Here is a 25,924-nt window from a genome sequence, read left to right as displayed (position 1 = left end):
GATTTCTACTGTGGTTGGGGGTCTGCTAAACAGGCTCAGCCACTGCATACTCTACGGAGTAACAAATGCAATGTATTTCACTTTCAGTGCAGTCCTGCTGCAGGTCTGTTTAGAGAATTGGAACTCCATACTGGCAACGAAAGTCGAATATAAATTCAACAGTAACAATTTGTAAATTAACTGACAAAAAGCAAGCAACTCATTTCCAGAAACAATAACTTTCAATTAGATCACTCCATTCATTGTTGGCATCACTTAAATCGTCCTAAAAGCTTTCTCTTGAAGCTCGCAACAGATACAAGGCTGCATGCATTACCTGCAAGGCACAACATAGGAACACCTGAAGTTACCCGGCCAACAACATGACCTTAATAGGAGGAAGCAATGACCTTGGAGCTAAGGCTTCCTTATGCCTTACCCATCCAAAATTTGGAAAAAAGACATTGAACAATGAAACATATTTTCTCTGGTAATGCTACTAAGATCTGAAAAGCCTTCTAATCAAACAATAAAACAACTGGCTCCTCTACTCTCTTTAGGATCAATGATTCCAACACTGCCAGGCTGGCTTTGAAGTACTTGAAATGAAATGAAATGAATGAAATGAAATGAAAATAGATTTCTTAAGCGCATGGCTGCCCAAGAGCGTCCCAGCGCTAGTACACACCATAAGCTTCCATGACCTCAAACAGCGGACTCAACCTCCTCTTGGAAAAAGGAATGTCTTTAGAGATTTCCGAAACTTCTGGAGGCAGGGTTCCAAGCGGAGGGCAGCAGGAAGACCATTCCAGGTCTTGGCCACATTCACAGAGTGTTTGGACCTGCTTTGTCAATTGGATAAATTATATTATATTGTCAATAATATAAGAAGCTAATGATACTGCCTACTTTGATCTGTATGAGCACACTAAGTAGTGCTCATGCCAGCCATGTGTGACTAGATGCCTTTCTGGCCCAACGTGCACATAATCTTGAAGTGTGCACCAAAGTGGCCAGACAGATAGATATGCTGGTGATTCCCAGCTAGTATTTCATCTGGATGGCACTCATTTGGCTCAGACACACTTTCAGAACACCATGAGATGTACTGCACGTAGGATGGAACTAAACCAGTTAAAATTAAACAGATACAAGATGAAAGTAGCCTTACTTAACGAATCTATGGCTTGGAATTTACACTATTGGCCTAGAGCAGAGTTCTTCAAACTGTGGGGGCGCGACACAATCCCAGGGGGGGTGCCACTCCTCTCTAAACCCTTTGTTCCCTGCGTCCATCGCAACTCTTCCTGGAGAACTCTGGTATGCTTGGAGGGAGGGAAAATCGACGGGGCACTACCAGCCCGTGCTTTTGTCTAGGTAATTCTCCCAGGAGGGGGTTAATTCACGGAGTAGACAGCTTCAGCTGCAGTGGGAAGCAAGGAGTCTCCTCTTCTAAAACTGAAAGCAAACAAACAGACACGCTTTCGGTTTTAGCAGAGGAGACCCCTCGCCTCCCACTGCACCTGAAGCATTTCAGCTCTAAATTAACCCCCTCTTGGGAGAATTAGATAACAGAGGCAAAGCAAGTGCTCCATGGACCCATGTGACTCTTAGAGTATATCCATTTGTATCTCTTCCTTGAGTGACTTTACTACTTGTACATTGCAATTTTTCTTTCTGTTTCTTTCTCTTCCTTGTGTGACTTTACATCTTGTACATTGGCAATTTTTTCTGTTTGTATCTTTTACGTAACGCATGTAATCCTAAATCCTTATGTTTTGCAACTGGTTCTTATGTAAAGCGCTCTGGCACCTTCGGGTAAAGTTTGCGCTATATAAAATCGCATGAAATAAATAAAAAATAAATAAATTATCTGGGTAGCTAACAAAAGGTAGAATTGAGGTGCAGTAACCAGCAGATTTAACACAGGTTCAGAGACCAATGCTACCAATGCAGCTGCTACACCACTGGGAGCTAAGCTCACGTAAGATAAATTGAAAAAAACGTACATATCCCCAAAAGTCAAGATGTACATTCGAAAAGGAATGTGAACACCTGTATTGGATGGAAGAGAACGTCAAATATTTGCAAATTGGTAGTTTCGGTTAAAAGTGCATTCCTGGATATCAAAATCCCAAAATAACTGCCAGAACTAGGAAATAAGAGGCAGAGCAATCATTTCTTAAATTGTGACAACAAACAAACAAATAAATAAATACATCCATCCATGCTGTTGCCCACACTTGTTTAGGTGACTACTGCTGTATGTAGTAAATAGCGTGTTTCTATCATTCACTTTTAATGTGCAAGAGTCTATTACAGACATTTTGCAGACAAAATGTTTATGTATCATGCAACATCCATCTAAAAAGTTTATTTTAGATCAATACATGACCTCACATATGAGAAATGGAAGGGTGTGACAGATTATTTGCAGTAATATTAATGAACTGCTGTTGTGTTACATACTGAAAACACACATCACTATCCATGAATATCCAATGTACACACATTTAGTATTTGACGAAAGAAGGCATGAAAGAGATGAGACTGGATCATAAAATCAAAGCTGGTCCGAACAGGGACCCCGAAAAATAAATTTTGCCCACAGGCCCTAAAATCCTTAAAACGTCCCTGAAAGTTTCTTTTAAAATTGCACAGGCTGGCGTGCAAAATGCAAGCCAGCCATGTGCTGTTTAACTCTTTCGCTGCGGCGGCTATTCCGCCGCAGCGCTAACGGTCGCGGGGGGGGGGGGGGGGGGGTTCGGGGGTGGGGGGGTCACGCGGGTGAGCTCCGCTGGTGACAGAACCGTTCCGTCACGGCTCGCGGGTGAGCTGTGCTCATGACGGAACGGTTCCGTCACGGCCCCGCCCGCTCAATTAAACGCGCCGGGCAGGCGCAAAATCAGCGCCGCGGCGGCCGGGCCGTGACGGAACCGTTCCGTCATAAGCACAGCTCACCCGCGAGCCGTGACGGAACGGTTCCGTCAATAGCCTGGAAGGGGTTAAACAGCCTGCAAATTGCTAAATATGGTTATGAATACCAAGTATGTATTCATTTGTAATGTGACTTTTCTGTCTTTGTTCCCTTTTATTATCAGTCATGGATCATTCATGCAGCTCTAGAAAACAATTAACAGTTCTTTCTATTCATATTTGCTGTTCAAAGTCTGCACAGACAAGTGCTGAAATATAATCAGCTGGCAACCCTATTCATAACACTGGATGTTTGTTGAGGGATCAGCACATAATTTATTTCCTCCACCCTGATCCCTGGTTACTGCCATATTAGCAATGGTTTAACACATTTGAAACCCTATGCTGCCGTCAATAACCTGCTGAGTTACTTCAAGTGTCTGGGAATGCACCCTGCATTCACACCACTCACTCCTCATTCTCACCCTTCACTTTCACCCTCACCCAGCACTCACACTGATCCCGATGCACTCATACCATTCACCCACTTGCCCTCCACTCAGAGAGATCAATCTGCACTCACAGCGATCACAGTGCGCTCACACTGATCACCATGCACTCACACCATTCACCTGCTCACCCCACCCTCACACTGAACACCATGCACTCACATCATTCACCCACTTACCCTCCACTCACAGTGATCACTCTGCACTCACAATGCACTTGCGCTGTTCACCCTGTACCTCACCCCGCAGTCACAAGAGCACACTACTCCTGCACTCGTGACACTTCACTCACCTGTCCCCCTCACTGCTCCATCTGCAATCTCAGTCCAATAAGCCCACCACTACCCATACATTAATTCGTCCCACTCTGCACTAACATGCACACCCAAATTCATATGGTCACCTCACTCACCCCTGTACGGAATGTGCTTGTGGCGGTCAATTCCACAAATTTCTGTCAGGTGGTGGAGGGGCCCAACATCTAAAAAAATTCAGCTGGGGGGGTTCAACCTACAAAAGTTTGAAGACCTCTGGCCTAGAGATTAAGGCCCACCTTCATCCCCCTCAAATAGTGGCCAACAGCACGGAAGTAATGATAGATGAAAATCTTTCAATGCAGATCCAAGTGAAGTCTGTGGTATCAAAATGCTCATTTACCTCTAAAATTTTGAGAGAAATAACTCCTTTCATGACCTTTGAAGCTCGTAAGATGATTTTTAGAGCATTCATTTTACCTAGCTGTATTATGCAAATATAATTGATGCCAGTTTACCAGACTGTTTTGCACAAATTTTAGGTGACACAGAATGAAGCCGCTAGAGTTGTTTTAGGTGTCCTAAGGCATACACATGCCACCCTTCGGTTAAAAAATGTGTTCTGGCAGTTAATCAATGGAAACAATTCAAACTCCGTTACACTGTATTGGAGCGTAAGCAACTTAGCTCTGAAATTAATTTCAGATAAAATCAAAAAATATGTTCCCCTATGTAACCTAAGATCTACACACATCGACTCATTAACTGTTTCATAGGGAAAAACCAAATCAGGAGGCCAAAGCTTTTTGGTTAAAGCTCCAACTAGTTGAAATCTCCTGCTGATGACAATCCGCCAAGTGGCAGATACTATTTAGTTTTGGAAAAGTCTGAAGACCTGGTGTTTCAAACAAGTATACAAGATCTAACTGACCGTACCTATGACCTTCTGATAAATCTGTAATTCAGCGCTAAGCGACCGATGGTGAATGTGCGCTTTATAATATCTACCTAACATAACATAACAATTACCGAAGAAAAGATAATCAGGGCTCGAAAAATCATGAAAACGTTACTACACCTGCAGGACTAGTAACTTTAATAATCTACTCGATCTAACTGTAATGTATATGACCCCTGAACTGGTCTTAAATTGTGTGATCCTAGGCAAATATTTTGTCTTTTGGAGCCGCTTTTTTCTTTATTATCAAATAGGAGAGCACCTTCAAATATACAAATATAACAAGAATCGAGCCCATATATAGGGTACACCGGATTCGTGTCTTACCTCTTAGTTCACTCATAGCATTGTCATCTGGGCAGGCGCAGGTATAAATCCCAAATCATGTTTAAAAACTCACTTTTCATAAATAAATTACCAAAGCATGATGTAGTAGTGCATTGTCATTTACAGGTAGCATATTTTCCATTGAAATGGCCACAAATCGTTACCACTAAAATGTTGTTTTACTGATAATAGCGCATAACAATGTTTGGAAATTGGGTTTCAGTAAAAATATTAAAAATTTGCACATCACTAGATAAAGAGGTATAATTTGTTTTGATCCTATAAAAAAAATTTTTTCACTACAGAATTACAAAAATGGATCTTCATAACTAGTGAATATTTTAAAATATTTGAAAAGTTCACTTAGCTATTTCATATGCTGTGTTAGAGAACAGCCCAACATCTTTCAGCCTTTCATTTAACATGCTATCCACAGTTCAATTGTCACAAGGTTTACTTTACAAAATCCCCTAACTTAAGTCACAGAAAGAAAAATAAATGTAATAAGAGAAGCTGACTTTTGACCTGTCTCTGAGATCCAGCAAATGTGACAAGATAACAAGATTTAATGCCATTTTTATTGCTCTTTCACTTTGTGAGCAAGTAAGATGCGTTTATATCTTGTTATGTTGTCGCATTTGCTCTTCTTTCAGAGACAGAAGTCAAAAGTCAGTTTGTCTTCCCTGAAGTTAGAGGATGTTCAACTCGCCAGGAAAGTAGTTCCTAAACATAGCTCGTCCTGAATAAATTTTGCTAGACAATGTGAGTGGATTTTTCGATCCCTCATAACTGATGCTATTGCACCTGGTGAAGATAGCTTTTAAGGAGTATTCCACAGAGCTGGCAAATCTTTTTGACACCCATACTGTACCGCTTTTTCAACAAAAGTTAGACCAATGGCTCCCTGTGCCTAATCTCTGATAAAAATATTTACAACAAGGGGTGGTGAGGGACAGAGTCTCTGAATTAAGCAGAATACTCTCACCCAGTCAAGAGATCAGGGCTAGATCCAACACCGTTTTTTAGCTCACTGCACCATCCCAGTTTCAGAACCTGGCTGTATGCAAATTAGTCTGTTCCTGTCCCAGTGCATGATGGGAACAGGGCAAACCAAACTACAAAAGCCAATTCTTACACTGGGAAGGAAACAAGCTACCGGGGACCGGTTTCTGGCATTTCAGCCGTCTTCGGCCCGGCTTGCTTGAATCCTGATGGTGCAATGAGCAAGGGACTCACATCTGAGTATACCCTTCCACGCTTAGGGTGGACAAAAATATTTACAACAAGGGGTGGTGAGGGACAGAGTCTCTGAATTAAGCAGAATACTCTCACCCAGTCAAGAGATCAGGGCTAGATCCAACACCGTTTTTTAGCTCACTGCACCATCCCAGTTTCAGAACCTGGCTGTATGCAAATTAGTCTGTTCCTGTCCCAGTGCATGATGGGAACAGGGCAAACCAAACTACAAAAGCCAATTCTTACACTGGGAAGGAAACAAGCTACCGGGGACCGGTTTCTGGCATTTCAGCCGTCTTCGGCCCGGCTTGCTTGAATCCTGATGGTGCAATGAGCAAGGGACTCACATCTGAGTATACCCTTCCACGCTTAGGGTGGACAAAAATATTTACAACAAGGGGTGGTGAGGGACAGAGTCTCTGAATTAAGCAGAATACTCTCACCCAGTCAAGAGATCAGGGCTAGATCCAACACCGTTTTTTAGCTCACTGCACCATCCCAGTTTCAGAACCTGGCTGTATGCAAATTAGTCTGTTCCTGTCCCAGTGCATGATGGGAACAGGGCAAACCAAACTACAAAAGCCAATTCTTACACTGGGAAGGAAACAAGCTACCGGGGACCGGTTTCTGGCATTTCAGCCGTCTTCGGCCCGGCTTGCTTGAATCCTGATGGTGCAATGAGCAAGGGACTCACATCTGAGTATACCCTTCCACGCTTAGGGTGGACAAAAATATTTACAACAAGGGGTGGTGAGGGACAGAGTCTCTGAATTAAGCAGAATACTCTCACCCAGTCAAGAGATCAGGGTAAGAGTGGTCTGCTTAATTCAGACCCTCTGTTCATCACCACCCCCTTTTCTGAATAATTTTTGTCCACCATAAGCGTGGAAGGGTATACTCAGATGTGAGTCCCTTGCTCATTGCACCATCAGGATTCAAGCAAGCCGGGCCGAAGACGGCTGAAATGCCAGAAACCGGTCCCAGGAAGCTTGTTTCCTTCCCAGTATAAGAATTGGCTTGGTAGTTTGGTCTGCCCTGTTCCCATGATGCACTGGGCCAGGGTCAGACTAATTTGCATATAGCCAAGTTCTGAGCTGGGATGGTGCAGTGAGCTAAAAAACAGTGATGGATCAAGCCCTGATCTTTGGACTGGGTAAGAGTGGTCTGCTTAATTCAGACACTCTGTTCATCACCACCCCCTTTTCTGAATCATTATTGTCCACCATAAGCGTGGAAGGGTATACTCAGATGTGAGTCCCTTGCTCATTGCACCAATGGGAATCAAGCAAGCCTGGCCGAAGACGGCTGAAATGCCAGAAACCGGTCCCCGGAAGCTTGTTTCCTTCCCAGTATAAGAATTGGCTTGGTAGTTTGGTCTGCCCTGTTCCCATGATGCACTGGGCCAGGGTCAGACTAATTTGCATATAGCCAAGTTCTGAGCTGGGATGGTGCAGTGAGCTAAAAAACAGTGATGGATCAAGCCCTGATCTTTGGACTGGGTAAGAGTGGTCTGCTTAATTCAGACACTCTGTTCATCACCACCCCCTTTCTGAATCGTTTTTGGCCACTATAAGTGTAGCAGGGTATACTCAGACATGAGTCCCTTTCTCACTGCTCCATCAGGATTCAAGCAAGCCGGGCCGAAGAGGCTGAAATGCCAGAAACCGGTCCCCGGTAGCTTGTCTCCTTTCTGGTGAAGAATTGGCTTGGTAGTTTGGTCTGCCCTGTTCCCATGATGCACTGGGCCAGGGACAGACTAATTTGCATATAGCCAGGTTCTGAGCTGGGATGGGGCAGTGAGATAAATAACGGTGATGGATCAAGCCCTGATCTTTGGACTGGGTAAGAGTGGTCTGCTTAATTCAGACACTCTGTTCATCACCACCCCCTTTCTGAATCGTTTTTGGCCACTATAAGTGTGGCAGGGTATACTCAGACATGAGTCCCTTTCTCACTGCTCCATCAGGATTCAAGCAAGCCGGGCCGAAGAGGCTGAAATGCCAGAAACCGGTCCCCGGTAGCTTGTCTCCTTTCTGGTGAAGAATTGGCTTGGTAGTTTGGTCTGCCCTGTTCCCATGATGCACTGGGCCAGGGACAGACTAATTTGCATATAGCCAGGTTCTGAGCTGGGATGGGGCAGTGAGATAAATAACGGTGATGGATCAAGCCCTGATCTTTGGACTGGGTAAGAGTGGTCTGCTTAATTCAGACACTCTGTTCATCACCACCCCCTTTCTGAATAATCTCTGATAAAGCCACCAACACCCTCCTTCTTTAAGAAAGGAGGAGAACGATCCCATGGAACTTTCTGGTTACAGACTGAAATATTTGATCAGTAAGGAAACAAAAAACATTGGCACAGATTTTGGTGGCTAGACTGTGTAAAGTTATACCATCACTGATTCACCAGTCGCAGGCGGGTCTTGTACGTAGACTATCATTGCAGAATCACCTCAGGGCCCTACCACTTTTAACTGTGACAATCCAGAGAATGCCTGCTGGTGGGCCTGGCCTTCTCGCTGAATGCAGAAAAGGAATTCAATTGAGTAGAGAGGGAGACATCAGGACACTGAATAGTCAGGCTGGAGACAGATTTCACCACATAAGTGAACTGGCTCAAAATGGTCGACGAGTAGGAGCTCTCAGGAGGAGCTCCTGGTTGGGGATTACGCTATCGGTAGATATCCCTTCGATAACCAGCCATCCGACATCATCTGGCAGATATTTAATTAAATCCACATTCGCCCAGACGATACAGAGATTTTGAAGCCGCTTACCTGCAGAATCGCTGGCCCAGGATTCATCGAACCACGACTCGGCCGCCACGACGCTCTCTGAGAGATTGGGCCCCGCTGGATCGGCGACCCCAAGACCGTGGCCCTCTGCCTTCTCGTCCCTCGCAGGGTTTCTCTGGAGAGGATTCTGCTGCCGGACGGCCCTCCCTTCGCACAGCCCTGAGCCACGGCTGTGTCACCTTGTGATCGACGGACATTGCATCGCATTCACCCTTCACGTTGGGGCCACTGCAGGGGAACCTACATCCGACGTGTACTGCCTAGAGCTGAGCCCGCTGGCGAGCGGTGTGGGATCTACCGCTGGATAGCACCCAGCTGACGTACTGCTGCCTCTGAGAGTCCTGGGTGCTGCCTGGATCACAGGATCTCCTCTACGGCCCAGCTGGACCGCAGACGAGTAGCTACAGACCAGAGACGACCCCCCCCCACCATGCTGATAGTCCGGCTCCTCTCCTACCTGGATCACGCTGGTAGGACTCGGGCTGATGCCACCAGGTGCCCCCCTGCTCTCCTGACTGTCTCTCACTGCCCAGAACTCGGGCTCTGCAGCCCCCAGCACAGCGGATCGTCCGGCTCCTTCACGCCTGGATCACGCTGGTAGGACTGTGGCCGATGTCACCAGGCGCCCTTCAGCTCTCCTGACGGCATCTCGCTGTAGCTCTCGCTGCCTGAAACTGGGGCCTTGGAAACAGATAGAACGCTGGACCAGCGCGTGAAAGCCGACCCCCAATTGAAAGGTCTCCGGTAGGCCTCCCCCCTGCCAGCGCTCCCTTATTGAGATAGGCGCTCGCCTATCCAGGACAAGAGATGGCTAAATGGGAACATCGCCCTCAGCACTTTTAGCCCTAACACTAACTGGACCCAAAATGGCGGCGCCACGCTATTACGAGGATTCCAGCTTCCCGTAATCATTGTGCACTCGTTCTGGACCAGAGGTGGGTGAACAAGACTACTGGTAACGGTGAAATCTTATGACTTTATGAATACAGGGTGACTGTGACATTTTAGGGCTCATATGAATACAGGCCGATGGCTGCCTGACCCTAAGATGGCGGCTCTACGAGGACACTGCAACTGCTTACCATCGCCTGACCTTAAATGGGGCATTCTATTCCATCGTGACCACCCCACTCCACTAGCCTCTGAAACCACCACAGTATCTTAAAGCTTTTTCATGCCCAGTAAACTGCTGAGGTCATTAACCGACCCCCAAGCCTCACAAACCCATCCCCCTTGTGTCCCTGCTGTGCTGCCGTGATCAGGACCCCAGCACCCCCTGCACTCCAGGTGAGCTCCGACGCTTACTTGCCCTGTCATCACCCAGGTCCGAGGCCTCGCGACTGCACTAGTCTTTCAGCTCGCTACTGCCGACCCACCCTTGCACACGGTCTCCTCCGATCAGCGCTAGCACGCGCGGTCCCGATCCTACGACCAGACAGCGGCGCAACTTCTAACTGACTTGTGTCGCTGACCCAGTACCCACCCTAGCCAGCATGGCTGGGCTTAGCCTAAGTGCTACCGGCGAAATCCCTCTTACCTTGGCTTACCCCCCCAAACTCTCCAAAGCCGCTGCAAAAACCTTCAAGCACTCAACCCTGAAAAGTCACCCGGAGACATTGATTTCCGACCTACGCTATAGCACGGATAAGGGCACACTCATCAATGACCTAATCTTCTACTCCCAAAGGACCCCCTACTGGCGAAAAACATTTGCGCACCTCCTCAACATACGTGCAACCAGGAACATCCCACACGGAACTAAGCTTACAATAGCCCCCTCCGCAACCCTGCGAGCTGACCTCACAATCACCCTCTATAAAGCGGCATTGTCTTGATCCAAGCATCATCCAGAAATCTCAACAAATTTGCAAGCATTTTCTCCAACCTCAGTAACCATGTGCCAGACACTAACAGGGTAACCAACTCTTCCCCCGACACTCTTCGGATCAGCCTGCCTATCATTCCTATCCACCCATTAACCACCCCCCCTAGGGCTCCCATCATCAATCATCCCATCCCCTCTGGCTTGGCGCCTGACTGTACCAGAAGAATAAACCCTGCACATCTGATCCCCACCAGCCAGCTCCCCACTCTAACTGTGAGTATCCTACACCTTCAAACACATGCAACACAGATCCAACCGTCCAGCCGAGCTCTCAAACCTCCTCCCGAAGAGTCACCACCACTGCCATTCCCAACATCGACAACTTCTCTCCTAGCTTTGCCAATAGAGTCGTCTCCAGACCGGTGATCTAACCCCCGCCTGCCCCACACGCTAACCATAGAACTGGTTTGCCGCCAGATTCCCACGATAGAGAACGATCCACCCCCTCTACCCGGTCTCTAATGCATACCTACACCAGGACCCCAGAAATACTGCCCCCCTACCGCCTCCCCCTTGCAGGGAGCCTGATAGCGCTGCCCCAGAGCTACTGCCCCCCTGCCCGCCTACACCCCCTCCCACAGGGATTTCGAAACCCTGCATTCCAGAGCTGCCAAGCTTACTCAGAATATCCATACCTCCATACAAGACCTAATGAACCTTCTGCACCTCGCTGAACTCTCCCTCGCCAACCTCAAAACCCAGGGGACCCCTTCCACCCCACACACCACCGAGACCCCCAAGCACCCTCTACCGTTACCTTTGAGACATCTCCACCCTCACAAGCAACTATGCCACCTCTCGGAGGAAGAAACCCTAGCTCTCGCCCTCTCCTACAACTCTACACATGCCACCCCAAGCTCACTAGACCTCACTGGAGAGGAAATCCTTGCCATCCTCAAGGACTACAACTCGGCCCCAATTACCCTTTGCCCGCCAGACACCGGAACCACACATGCCATCCACACAGTCTCTATTAACTCCAACAGATCGGCTACCTTCCGCAACAGAAGTGTGGTCAGGAGCAACCTAGCGCCGGTACACTTTTCCACCCTAACTCCTGGCACTACTCCAGATGCCTCCCTGTCTGGCGTCTTAATCAACTGCCGATTGGCGTCTAAGCACGCCGTTGACATTGCTGCACTCATCATGAACAAAAACTTTGACTTAGCTATTCTAACAGAATCATGGCTCAATGACTCTTCATCTCCATGCCTGGACCTCTTAGTCCCTCCCGGTTACAACATTGCCAGACTAGACAGACAATCTAACAAGAAAGGAGGAGGCATCGCCTGCATCTACCGATCCAACCTCAGTGCCACAGAACTCCTGGTGGATTCTACAGACTCTTGCGAATACCTTGCACTCTCCATCTGTAGCAACTCCACTCTTTTATGCAAGCTACACATCATCTATCATCCCCCTGGCACGAATGACTTCTTCACTGTCCAACTCATGGAACTTATCACTGCTAAGTCCTCCTCAAACTCTAAAGATATCTTCCTGGGCGATTTCAACCTGCACTGGAATGACTCTAAGGACCCTCATGTCAACGCCATCGAAGACCTCCTGTCCGATCAAGCCCTGACCCAAGCCTGCTCACTCCCAGCTCACTCGAAAGGGGCCACCCTCGACTGGATCATCTCTAAGGACTCAACAGTCATGCTTATCTCTATAGACCTGTGTGACTGGTCTGACCACCACGCCATCACATTCCTACTTCCTGACACCCACAAGATAAGGGCACCACAACCAGTGTTTCCTAAATGCTGGATTAGAGACACTAGAAATCTAGACCTCAATGAACTGAAGGCTCGCTGCACATCTGACCCCCCTCCCATTTCTCAACGGTCAATGACCTTAATAATCATTACTCTACAACTATCTCAAACACCATGGATGAACTAGCCCCACTAAAGCTAAAAAGAACCCAACAAAAAGATAAGAACCCCTGGTTCACTGGACCCCTCAATGATGAGAGGAGATGCCTCCGGCAATCCGAAAGAATCTGGAGACAGCACCCCTCCGCCACACATCTTAAACTTCTCCGCCAGGCCAGAAAGACCTACAGCAAGAACATCCTTAACTCAAAAAAAGAATTTTTCAGATCCGAACTAGAAAACGCCAAGAACAAACCTCGCAAACTCTTCGACAGGGTCAAACACCAATCCAATACACGGGTCAAAACCTCGAAAGAAACACCCAAGTCCCTAATTTTATCGGAGGAATTCTCCTCCTTTTTCGCAGACAAAGTCACAGCCTTGGAAAATGTACTTAGTGCGGCCACATACTCTATCCCTCCCAGGCATGCACCCTCCTCCTGAGATGCCCCCACAGACTTCACCTAAGAACCAAGCAATTTGGACTGACTTCAACCTTTATGGCGAAGACTCAGCTTCTAAAATCCTGTTGTCCCTAAAACCGAATAACTACTTCAACGACCCGCTCCCCTCCAACTGCCTAGTGGCCGTGGCCAAATCCATTATCCCTGGCTGGACTGAATAATTAACGCCTCGCTCCAGCAGGGTTCCATTTCTGACTCTCTGAAAGCCGGCCAAGTCCTCCCTATTTTGAAAAAGCAGTCGCTGGACCCAGCCATTCCAGACAATTTCAGACCTATCTCCAACTTCCCCCTCTTAGCCAAAGTATTGGAGAAGTATGCACAACAGCAACTAAGTCAACACATCAACAACTTCCACCTTCTCGATGACTTCCAATCTGGATTCAGACCTGGGCATAATACTGAAATGACCATGCTCCACATCGCTGACGACGCCCTCCTAGCTTTAGACCAAAGGAAAACATGCCTTTTAATCCTCCTAGATCTTTCATCTGCCTTCAACACGGTCAACCACGACAAACTAATTGAACGCCTCAAACTCAGGATGGGATTGAATGGCGCTGTTCTAAATTGGTTTAGATCTTTCCTCCCAAACCGTACGCAGCGATTCCTAATCAACGGCAACCTCTCTGCTCCCTCTCCAGTCAAAGTTGGAGTCCCCCCAAGGATCAAACCTGTACCCTACCCTCTTCAACCTCTACCTCGAACCACTTGCCGAAGTATATATCTCCTACCATATGTATGCTGACGACACCCAACTCTACATCAAAGCCTCCTCTCTCAAGGATATTCTCTCCCTGAATGAGGCCCTGAAATCAACCGTCCACTGGCTCACTTCCAATCAACTCAAGCTCAACGCCAAGAAAACAGAATTTCTCTTAATTTCCCCTCCAAAAACCAATCCCGAGATGCAGCTTTGGATCAAGTCTAACACAGCCCTAGATTGCCCACCGACCATCGTGGACTCAGCAAAATCTCTGGGAATAACCCTTGACTGCAAATCAAATTGAACATGCAGGACCACGTCAACCTGATGGCCAAATCAGCCAGATTCCACTCAAGCTACCTCTGGAAACTGAAACCCTTCCTTGACACTACCGACCTAAAAAGTGCAGTCCAAGCACTGGTAATCTCTAGACTGGAATATGGATGCTTCACTCTCTCTGGTTTACCCAAGATCTCCCTGGCACCTCTGAGAGCCTGCCTCAATTCTGCCGCCAGACTTCTTAGCTCAATTTTTTTTTACCATATAACCCCACACCTGAAACCATTGAACCGGCTTCCCCTTGAGGCCAGAATACAACTCAAACTGGCCTGCATTACACGCAAGGCCTTATACTCAAAGTCCCCGGCTTATCTCGCACAGAAACTGGTGATATCTGGCGGAATCAGAAACTCCCGGTCCGCCAGAGACCTCTTACTCCAACCTGCTCGGTTCCGGAAAAAAAAAAACTTTTAACCGGGCTTTGTCTGGATCCGCCCCAAGAATATGGAACTCTCTCCCGCCTGCCATTGGAAAAATCCCCTCTTTGTCACGTTTCAAAAAGGAGGCCAAAACCTTCCCTATGGGTAAATTCCTCCCCTAAATGCTGCCTCCTACAAACACATAGACTTTGACTTACTACTGGCTAGCGACTCCCTTCGGAATACCAAGCTACCTCATCAGGAAACCTGGGGCCGTATCTGGAGCTATTTAAATGTAACTGTACATACTTGTCCCCTACCCTTAATGTGTTTCCTTGACTAATGTGATCTCATGTAAAGCGCTCGGATACCCTAACGGGTCAAGTTTGCGCTCTATAAAACAATAAACAACAACAACATGATCCTCCAAGAGCGAATATCAACTGCAGGGGAGGGGTTCCTTTCCAGGACAATATGTATAAAATGGGGCCCTTGTGAGGGTTGCTCTTTATCTCCACTCTTATTTCTTTTGGCCCTATAACCTTAAAGCTGTGATACTTTACTCAAATGCAGTTCCTGGTAAAGATAGAAGCGCAAGCAGGGCAGATCAAACACTTTATATAAAAACGTACAATGTTTTGCTCAGGTTCTTAGATCCAGGCTCCCCCATCTCTGCAGTGAAGTCCTTTATCTATAATTTCTCTGGATATAAGATTGATAGAAGGAAGTGCGAAGTGTTACAAATGAGACCTTCCACCTTCGAGGCTAGCTTTTATGACTTCACCATGCAGAAGAGTTGCAGTAGGGCTCAAATATCTATCTGGGCATCCATTTCAACGAGGGCCTTGAGAAGGTGGTTTAAGGCAATCTGCTTCTTTGAAGGGCTGGGAAATGGGGCTGACATAATGAAGTGGTCACATCTCAAACAATTTTTTTTTAATTGGGGAGGGTACAAATGGTCAAAATGACTCTTGTGCCCAGGTTCAACTACATTTTTTTTTATCCTACCAGTGTATCTCCTTAAGAGATTATTGAGATATTAGTTCTTATGTGTGGAGCGAAAGTACGCGGAGCTTGACAATACTCAAAAAAGAGATACATACTACACCTGGAAGACTCAGGATACCCCATGTGGCATCATGTTGCACGGCGTATCATCTGTCACAAGTGCCATGCTTCCTAATGCAACCAAGGAAATCCACTCTATGAACTGCAATAGAGCTCAAGGTCCTCGAGTGCCTCACTTCAGTGTGCCTGATATTTTTTTTATAATGAGGCTACAATCACTATAGTGTACCCAATTATTCTTTGCGCAGAAAAATGCCCATAAGATACTTGGGGTGAAACCTTTCAATTGAAAAAAGAGCCCGCGTCGCATAATGCAGGTATCTAGATTGATAGCCAAACAATTTGTTGCGCTGTGAGATGGGTAGCACCGTCTGGAACAGTTACTGCATGACAGATAACCCAGACCATTTCTTGCATTACAAACAGATTATGGCCTGCATACCTAGAACTTCTGGAAATACCAACACTCAATGCTCTGTCTCCAGAATCAGTTGGTCGTACTGCTGGTAACTCTACCAGACTCTCAGGTCTTGTAATATCTCTGCATATGGGGCTTACACTGTGGAGTGTTTTCTTGTCTTTTTAGTGCCCTTATTACCAGAAAATACTCAGATCCTGTCTAATGCACCTTTAGGCTTTACTGGCACACCATACTGGGCGAGAAATACACTGGAGAGGACTGACACTTAATGATAGGGTAGATAGAGAATCTAAACTGAAATTCTTGTTTTTTAAGTTCCTTAATGTCTACTTATTGATCGTCCCATATTTTAATACGGCTGGCCTTCTCAACCATGCAGGTGCTTGAGATGCGGGTATGATGCCCGATGCCTGTGATATGTATCATATTTGACAGGGCTGGCTAGCCCTGCAACAGCAATGGAGGTTACTATGGTCTAAACAGTCATCCTTTGCCCTAATATCCCGCTGATGAATCTGCTTCAAACATAACAGTCTCAGCAAGGAGTGTTAACCCCTTTTCCTTAACCATACCCTCTTTTGCAACACCACAAGTTGTATTCGAAATTGTTTGTGTTCAACTTTAATACAAGATTGATGCCTGTATTTGGTGGGCAGAAAATAGATATCATCCTACGGGCAATCATAATAGTAATTAAAAGGTATACCCAACATAACAATATGCAAATTATAGGAACTTCATTGGTCAGTGCCACAATGTATTATGTTGGTAAGCATTGAATATCTATTGACTAAAACTCAAAAATGTAACTATGATTTGTGTTTGAAAATATGAGGTAAAGGCCAGTGCTGAATGTTTCACAGGATAACCAACCAAAGATTAATGAATTGCTAGCTGCCACCAACATTATAAAGCTATTTTCTACTACAGACCTAATTGCAGCTTACTACCAGGTAAATACACACCAATACAGTAAAAATGGTTTTGGTATGGCCTCTGCTGCCACAATGTTTTCAAACTAATGCTTAAAATTTTCTTGGAGGTAAGCAACATGATTTTTTTCAAGATGACATACGGGTTATGGGGTAGAATAAGAAATAACTTAATTACAAATGAAAAATAGTATTCAATATCCTTGAAAAAAATGAATTACTGCAGAGTTTAAAAACATGCAAATTCAGTCAAAACAGAATATCCTATCATGGATACGAATGAGGCGTTAATGAAATACAACCAAAAATAGGAACTTGTGGAAGCAGTAAAGGGGAAGCACCTCGTTCAGAAAATAAGGATGAGGTGAGATCACTTCTGGGTCTCGTAGATTTCTACACACAATTTGGAAAAAACTTAGCAGAACTAGCTTACCCTGTCCGACAATTACTCAAAATGTAGGCAAAATTCAGTATGTCAGGCGATTGCCAAGATGCATTTGAAAGGTTAAAAGACAATATCTGTTCTGCTCCTCTTCTTCAAGGATAGGATCCGGATTACACATTTGTATTGATACTAGCAGCCCGCCCCAGCGTTGCCCGGGGCAGAAGGGGGCTGAGGGCAGCATTTCAGGCTTGCGTGCACCTTACCTCAGCGCTTGCTCCCAGTCGCACAAACCCAGGCCCCCGCTCCAGTCCGCCTCACTTTACCGCCCCCCACTACTCTCACTTAAATGTTTGCACCAAATGTGAAAGCCGTTTTAAAACCCATCATTTATTTTGCTATCCCGCTCCAGTCCGCCTCACTTCACCGCCCCCCACTACACCAAGCCAGTCTACACGCCCCGCTGCAGTCCGCTATCCCGCTCCATTCCGCCTCACTTACCGCTCCTCCCCGCGAACTTCACCGCTCCTCCCCGCGTTTCACATACCTCATGGCGCTGCAGTCTTGCTACGTTCTCCGCTCCTCCATGCACTGTTGTCCTCCATTCCGCTCCAGTCCGCCTTACTTCACTGCTCTTCCCTGCGGTTCACGTACCTCATTCCCTCCAGTCTGGCTAAGTTTTCCGCTCCTCCCCGCGCTGTTGTCCGCTCCTCCTCGCGTTCCTGTCCTCCGATGATGTCAGCACACACGTTGTTAGCACACACGGCCGGCGCTACTTCTTAGGGACTACTTTTTTTATTGTTTATTTTTTAAATAACGTGTATTTTTTTTTTATAGCCTATGTCCATCTACTGGACCCCCCTTTCCAACGCTGTATTGGTTGTTGTGATTGGTGGTGTACTTTTCGAGTTTACCTGGCTCAAAGGACACATTTCTCTCTTTATAATAGTAGTATGGATTGATGGCAGTTAAAAAAAATCAGCGATGTTTTAACAGAACTGGAAATAAAGCTATAAATGCATTTGCCTCTCGTGTCCTCACTCCTGGAGAGGAAACATTTGTGTGATTAATAGAGATGCCTTGGCATATAATTGGGCTTTAGATCATTTTAACTATAATGTGTGCACTACACCGGTCTCCATTCGCCATAAACTTAAGTCCTTAACTACGACGGTTTAATACCGGTTTCTCCTAAACTTGCTCGCATCTTCGAGACTGTTGGATTATAATTATAAAATATTCTATGTGCATTCAGATGCCCTCATCCGTAAAAGATAACAAAGGGGTCTGGGGAGAGTATTGCGTGGTTAGGTTACGGGACAATGAAGCATTGGGTGTATATGAAAAGGAGTGGAGCACAAATCTTTAAGTCAAGTTACGGTGTCCGTTGAGAAGGAATGGCCAATTAAGAAGAATATAGAGAAGATTATGTTTATCTCTTCCACTTCTTTCTATTTTTTCTTCTTTTGTCATATTCTGTTGTATATTGGTAATCATGCTTACTCAAACTTCTACCGCTTTTTTTTCATATTTGTTAAGGCAGGTTGTGATATCTACCTTTTACAGTTTCACAATGAACTTCTTATTCGGTGAATGGCTTGCGTATTGTCTGATGGAATGTTAAGGGTCGTCGTAAACCAGTCAAGAAGCAAAGAGTGTTGTCACATTTATCAAAGTTAAAATGTCATGTGGCCTTATCACAAGAGAGACACCTAAGAGAGCAAGATATATCCTCTTTACGCAGACATTGGGTTGGGATGGTTTTTACCTCTCCAGCCCTGAATGATAAGAATGGTGTTATATCTTAATAGTTCTTTTTAACCTGCACTGCTCATGACTTCAGCGCGAGATTAGCATCGCGCTGAAGCCGAAACGAACACTCATCAGGCACGGTGCAGCCGATTTTCGGGCTGACACCGGGTTTTCACCCACATCACGCGCCATCTTGCTGTGAGGAACGGGTCGCGTTCCAGTTGTTGGACGCCTCCCACCCTCCTCTAATCTCACGGGGCTCACGTATAAATATAGTATGTCACCCCGTCTGCGCATCGGGCGCGCAGCCGGCGCGCCAAAGGCAAGCCCGTCTGCGCCCGTCCGCGCTGAGTCCGGGCCTAGGGCCACGACCCCATGCCAGGTATTATCAGATCGCAGGATATCCTACCCCCGATCCTCCTTACTAGAGCTGCGTGCTCCATTTAACCCCTGATGCATGGTTCATGACCCAAGAAGCCTAACATGCAATACCTTTATTAAATGTACTGCTTGCAACACCATGCTTTTTATAAATAATCACAAAATCCAACTTAAGTCATTATCTGCCGTTACAGAAACCAAGTTTTTTATGGCTCTTATTAACGCGCGATCAGTATGCAAGCATAGACAGGAAATAGCGGATCTCATTATAGATAACAACTTAGATGTTTTGTTTGTCACTGAGACTTGGCTGGATGATGTATCTGATCCAGACCTGGTAATTGCTGTGCCACAAGGTTATAAAATTTACCGACAGGATAGGATACGTAAACGAGGGGGGGGATTGGCAATCATTGCCAGAGAAAGGTTTCCTATAAAAATAACATCTATTTCAGCCACAACATGCGAAGCGCTACAGTTCAGCATTATGTTTACTGCCCTTTATAGTTTTAAGGGACTACTCCTATATCGACCTCCTGGAACCAGGACGCCCTTCATAAATAACCTTAGTACAATAATGGAATCGCTAGTTATAGAGGAATCTTTCTCAGTTCTGGGGGATATGAACTTTCATCTGGATCTGGAGGAGGATAAGGATACACAGGCCATTATCATGGACCTGGACACGTTGGGGCTTAGACAAATGATTACTTCCCCGACCCATCAAGCCGGACACATTTTAGATGGCATCTTTTCAAATGTGGAGGGCCTACAGATACTTAACATCCTACCTATGCCCTGGACAGATCACTATGTGATATTTAGTAAACTGATATTAACGGAAACCTCAAAGAAAAAGGCTACCACACCGAATCCAACCACTTTCAAAATCTGGAAAAACATACACCAGACTTAACTAACTACCTTACTGGACAGTACTTGTCCATCACTGTCCTCTGACCCTAACATCGCTACTCAACAATTTCATGACTGGCTAGGACACGCCACCAACACCTTAGTACCAATAAAAAAAGTTTCTAAGAATAGAATCACCCCTTAAGCTCCATGGTATACAGAGGAACTAAGGAGACAAAAACAGCTGAACAGAAGCAGGGAAAGGCAGTGGCGAAGAAATTACGCTCCAGAGGATAAGGCTAAATACAAAGAGTCACTCTCTGTATACAAAGTGATGATTACAGAAGCAAAAAAATTCAAGCAGGCAATTGTACAACATCACGAGAACATTGTCAGGTAATGCACCTGATCTTACTCCGCCTGCTTCTCAAACTTTTTGTGATGCACTGGCTAAATTCTTTTTCTCCAAAGTTAATTATATCTATCAGGCTTTTTCTTCAAACCCTATAAACTCAGCCTCCCCCAATTTGGCATCTGACAAGGCTCTGGCTAGTTTTAAACCGTTGACTATAGATCAAACTAAAAATATAGTATCTTCTATCAAGACTGGATCAATACTGGATCCGTGCCCTTTCTCAGTTCTTCCACCTGTGATGGATACACTTATCCCGGTTATTACCTTAGTCTGTAACTCTATACTAGGCTCTGGAATCTTTCCTGATTCCTTAAAGAATACGATCGTGAAGCCCCTGCTGAAGAAAGCAAGCTTGGATAAGACAGATCTAAAAAAATATAGACCTATTGCGAGCCTACCATTCCTAGCTAAAGTGATTGAAAAAGGCCATGAACCAACAGTTGGTTGAGTTCCTGGAGACAGACCACTTACTGGATGAATCACAATTTGGCTTTCGAAGATATCATGGCACTGAAACCGCCTTAATCAAAGCTGCAGATGACATCAGGACAATTCGAGATCAAGGTGGGACAGCAGTCCTTGTACTGTTAGACCTATCGGCGGCCTTCGACACGGTCGACCATAAGATCCTTGTCGACCGTGTCGAAAAGATGGGCATTCACCTTTCAGCAAGTAACCTGATTGCATCCTTCCTAGCTGACAGATCACAGGCAGTCACTCTGGGCCCATATCAATCTGCCAAACTGTCACTACCATGCGGGGTTCCTCAAGGCTCATCCCTAATTCCGACACTATTCAATATCTATGTGTCGGACCTTGCTAATGTCATCAAAGCATATGGGATGAGCGTAACCTCCTACGCTGACGATACCCAATTGGTGTTGGCCATCAAAGACAATGGACCAGAGGTGGCAGACCGATTTCAACACGGAATGCTTGAAATCAGTGAGTGGATGGCATCTAATTGCCTTAAGCTAAACTCCGATAAGACGGAGGTGCTTATCTTTGGACCCCTTCGACCAGAATGGTCGTCAACCTGGTGGCCATCAGCCATGGGAGAGCCGCCCAGGCCAGCACTTAAGGTTAGGAACCTGGGAGTAACATTCGATGTGGACGAAAATTTTATGGCACACGCGAACAAGGTAGCGGCAACAGCCCATCATAAATTAAAACTGATCAGGAAAATCCTTCCATTTCTTCCCGATACTGCCGCCAAAACCCTGATCAGCTCCCTGGTGTTAACATCTCTTGATTACTGCAATGGGCTATTTCTAAATGCCCAAGCCAGGATAATAAACATGCTTCAGTCACTGCAGAATGCAGCAGCACGGCTTCTTTCGGGAACACCTAAGTTCTCTCCGATTTCTGACACCATCAAGAAATACCACTGGCTAACGATCCGCAACCGAATAAAATTTAAATCGTTATGCATAGTGTACAAAGCACTGCATGATCAGGCTCCTCACTTTTTTAAGGAACAGTTGACACCTTACAAACCAACCAGACAGCTCCGATCGGCCACCTTGAACCAACTAGTGGTCTCTCGATCCAAGACAGTTTCTTGGGGAGATTGTCGCTTTCTGGTTGCGGCATCCAAGTTATGGAATACCTTGCCACACTGCATTAAGATGTCCCTCTCACTTCTGCAGTTCCGCAAATTACTAAAGACTTGGCTGTTTGATCAGTAATCTAATGACAATTTTTATGAGCCGCTAGGGAAATGAGGGAATCACTCAGCGCCGAGACGCCCACGGGTATTCGCCGCGCTCAATAAATTATAAAAATAAATAAATAAATAAAAAATTAAATAAATAAAATTATTTCATAAATCGTTACGTACACAACCTTAAGATCCATGATATCCAATTCTCAACCTGCAATGTTTATGGTCGTAATGGTATAGATTTAAAATTTTGGAATGAATTTTATATTCACCTTTCGTCGCATGCAACAGAAAATCTTATAGTGGGAGGTAACTGTTATACCCTTTTCTCGATAGTAAATCTCAAACTAGGTTTGTTCCAAATAAAATGCACAGGACCTTTCATAAAGCTATATCTTCCAGAGGGCTAGTGGACCTTTGGAGAATTTCGCACCCAGATGTTTTAGAGTTCTCCTTTTTCGCCCCAGTACATAATTCCCACTCTAGATTAGATTAAATATTTCTCACAAAACCCACTCTTCAATTCTTGACACATGCCGAGATAGGTTCAAGACTCGACCCCAGAATAATTGATTTGGACTATCCCACTCCTATATCCACTTCACGCAGATGGAGATTTAATAATGCTCTTCTACTTGACAACCAATTCACTAAGCTATCTGCATTGTTTTTACAGAAATGTTTCAAAAACACTCTTCCCTCAGACGCGCAGATGAACTTTAATTGGCATGTATTTAAGGCCATGTTTAGGGGGTTTATAATAAACTTTGTTGCAAACAAAAAGAGGAAGGCATGTAGTGATTCAATGCTACTCTTAAAACGAATTAAAACCCTAGAACATGAACATTTCTACTCAGATACCCTGCCTAATCTCATTAAAGCTTAATTGCAATATATTACACAGTCCTGGGATAATTGTGCTTAAGTTTAATGCAAAGTTGTATGGCAGTCGTAATAAGGCTGGTAAATCTCTGGCCAACTACCTTAAAAGTAAAAAAGAAAAATCCAAGATTGTTTCTATGATGGATGGCAAAGTAGTCAGGCATGTTAATGACTCCAAGATACTAGAATGCTTCACAAAATAATATACTAAGTTGTACACTTCTGAATCCTCACCTTCAAGTGATCAAATTGATGCCTATTTCCAATCCATTCCCAAAGCCCAAGAGAAGTTGGTTAACTTGTCTTCTCTCGATTGTCCAATTACAGAACAAGAAATTTCTAGTGCCATTCTACACCTTCCAAAAGACAGAACTCTGACCTGATGGTTTTTCTGTACGTTTTTTTCTTCACTTGAAACAGCTGTTACTTCCTAAGTTATTGCTTCCTATCAACCACTTTTCTAATCTGGGAAAGACTCAAGGCTCCTTTACTCAGGCCATGCTTTGTCTCATTCCTAAGAAGAATAAATATCTCTCTCAATGTGGTAATTACAGACCTATCTCACTTATTAATACGGATTGTAAGATATTTGCTAAATTACTGGCTCTTCGCATCAATCAGTTCATCCCAGAATTGGTTGAGAAACATCAGTCAGGGTTTGTAAAGGGTCATTCCATTGCGGACAACTCTAGATCTTTTCTTGACACAATTCATCTGGCTTCCAGGTTGAACTCACCAGTTGCTACCATAACTCTGGAGTTGATTGGGGGTTCATCTTCAGAGCACTGAAAGGACATGGCTTCAGCCCCCACATTATTCATCATATCCAGCTATTATTCTCCGCCCCTCCACTTCTATTTGGGTTAACTGTCATTATTCTATTTTTCCAATTCAAAGAGGTATTAGACAAGGTTGCCCTTTGTCTCCACTTCTATTTATTTTAGCTTTAGAATCCTTCTTGGAAAAAATGTGTTGTTCTCCACTGTTTACCGGTTTTCAATTTAAAATGGACTTAAAATTTATAGCATATGCGGATGACATCCTATTATATATCTCTAATCCAAACACGTCTGTACTGGCGTTCCTCTTTTTATTAAACGAATGCTCTAAAGTCTCCGGATATAAACTAAATATAAATAAATCAGTAGTCCTGCCCCTAAATAAATATTGCCTCCCAGATATGTTTAAAGACACTGGGTTAACATGGAACTCAAAATATATTAAGTGTTTAGGTGTCTTATATACTAATGAAATTAAAGAAACCATTAGATTGAACCTCAACGAGAACATCACGAATATCACTGTGTTAACGGAAGGCTGGTCTCCATTATTTCGGTCCTGGTGGGGTAGATTAGCAACAATTAAAATGATGCTGCTACCAATTATCAATTACTACTTTTCCATGCTCTCGGTTACCCTCCCACTATCTTTCTTTAAAATCATTAACCGTTCCTTAATCAACTTCCTGTGAAATAAACGCAAGCCTAGAATTTCGCTATATCGTCTCCAGCAATCCAAGGGTTTGGGTGGGGTAAACTTTCCTTACCTTTGACGCTACCATTCCGCTTTTACTCTGAAACAGATCTGGACTTCTCTTTCGCCCAACCCTTACACAACGCTAACCACATGGGGTCAATTGGAACAGGCTCAACTTAGACCTTTTTCTTTAAAAGAGGCAGTTCATATTTCGCACCCCTCAGGATCTTTTTCTCTCCTATACTTGCCCATTCAATGCCAGTTGTGAAACCTTTAATTGCTTCTTCTAATTCAAATGTAGATATTATTTCACAATCACCTATCTGGTACAATAAACACTTAAAGCTAAACAATAGAGCTCTTTTTTGGAAAGAATGGATCGGCAAAGGTATTATAACCATTGGCCATAGACTTAGAGATCTTATAGCTCTCTATTAGATTTTTCAGAGTTTCAAAGAAAATATCATATTTCCTCTCAACACGCCACACAATTTCTGCATCTTAAAACTTCCCTTCTCCTCCTCCTCACTCAGGACTCCTCAGCAGGTCCACAAAATCAGCCCCCCCCCCCCGCAATTTAGATTTCTCCTCCCAAATAAAGGCATTTGGCATCTATACAGAATTGAGATCAAAATCCAAGTTGGGAACTCTTATGGGAAAGGGACCTTCACCAGGATTTTCCCTTCTAGACCCGGAGCTCCATATGGGCTAAGATCCACACTTCCTCTCGTTTCACAAGCACAACACAAACGTATTATTTTTATAACAGGCTCTTCTTGATCCCAGAGGACCTCCATAAGTTCCAACTGACTAACAATGCGAATTGCTGGTCTTGTTCTCACGACAAAAGTGATTTTTACACGTTTTCTTGGTCCTTTGGTTAATATGCTCTGGCGGCTCATTTTGAAAAAACGTAATGAAATTCAGTCCACGTCATTCTATTTTGATATTTCACATATTGATTTAGGCACCTCTTCTTCCCTGTGGTGTTCTCAAGGGAATATAGGAAAGTTTATTGATTTGGCTATAGCTATTGCCCTGCAGACTAACACCACAAATTGGAAAAATACCACTAAAATTACTTTTATTGGCTGGT

General features: G+C 44.8%; 1 protein-coding gene across 1 annotated transcript in view; it reads right to left on the bottom strand.

The window, feature by feature from the left end:
- HSPA14 (heat shock protein family A (Hsp70) member 14) overlaps window positions 1-25,924 on the bottom strand; it is a 216,220-nt gene that overhangs the window by 188,361 nt on the left and 1,935 nt on the right. The window lies entirely within an intron of this gene.

This window comes from Lissotriton vulgaris, chromosome 1_1 (assembly GCF_964263255.1).
Source record: "Lissotriton vulgaris chromosome 1_1, aLisVul1.2, whole genome shotgun sequence".
NCBI classification, from domain to species: domain Eukaryota; kingdom Metazoa; phylum Chordata; class Amphibia; order Caudata; family Salamandridae; genus Lissotriton; species Lissotriton vulgaris.
This window is presented reverse-complemented; position numbering and strand designations above follow the sequence as displayed.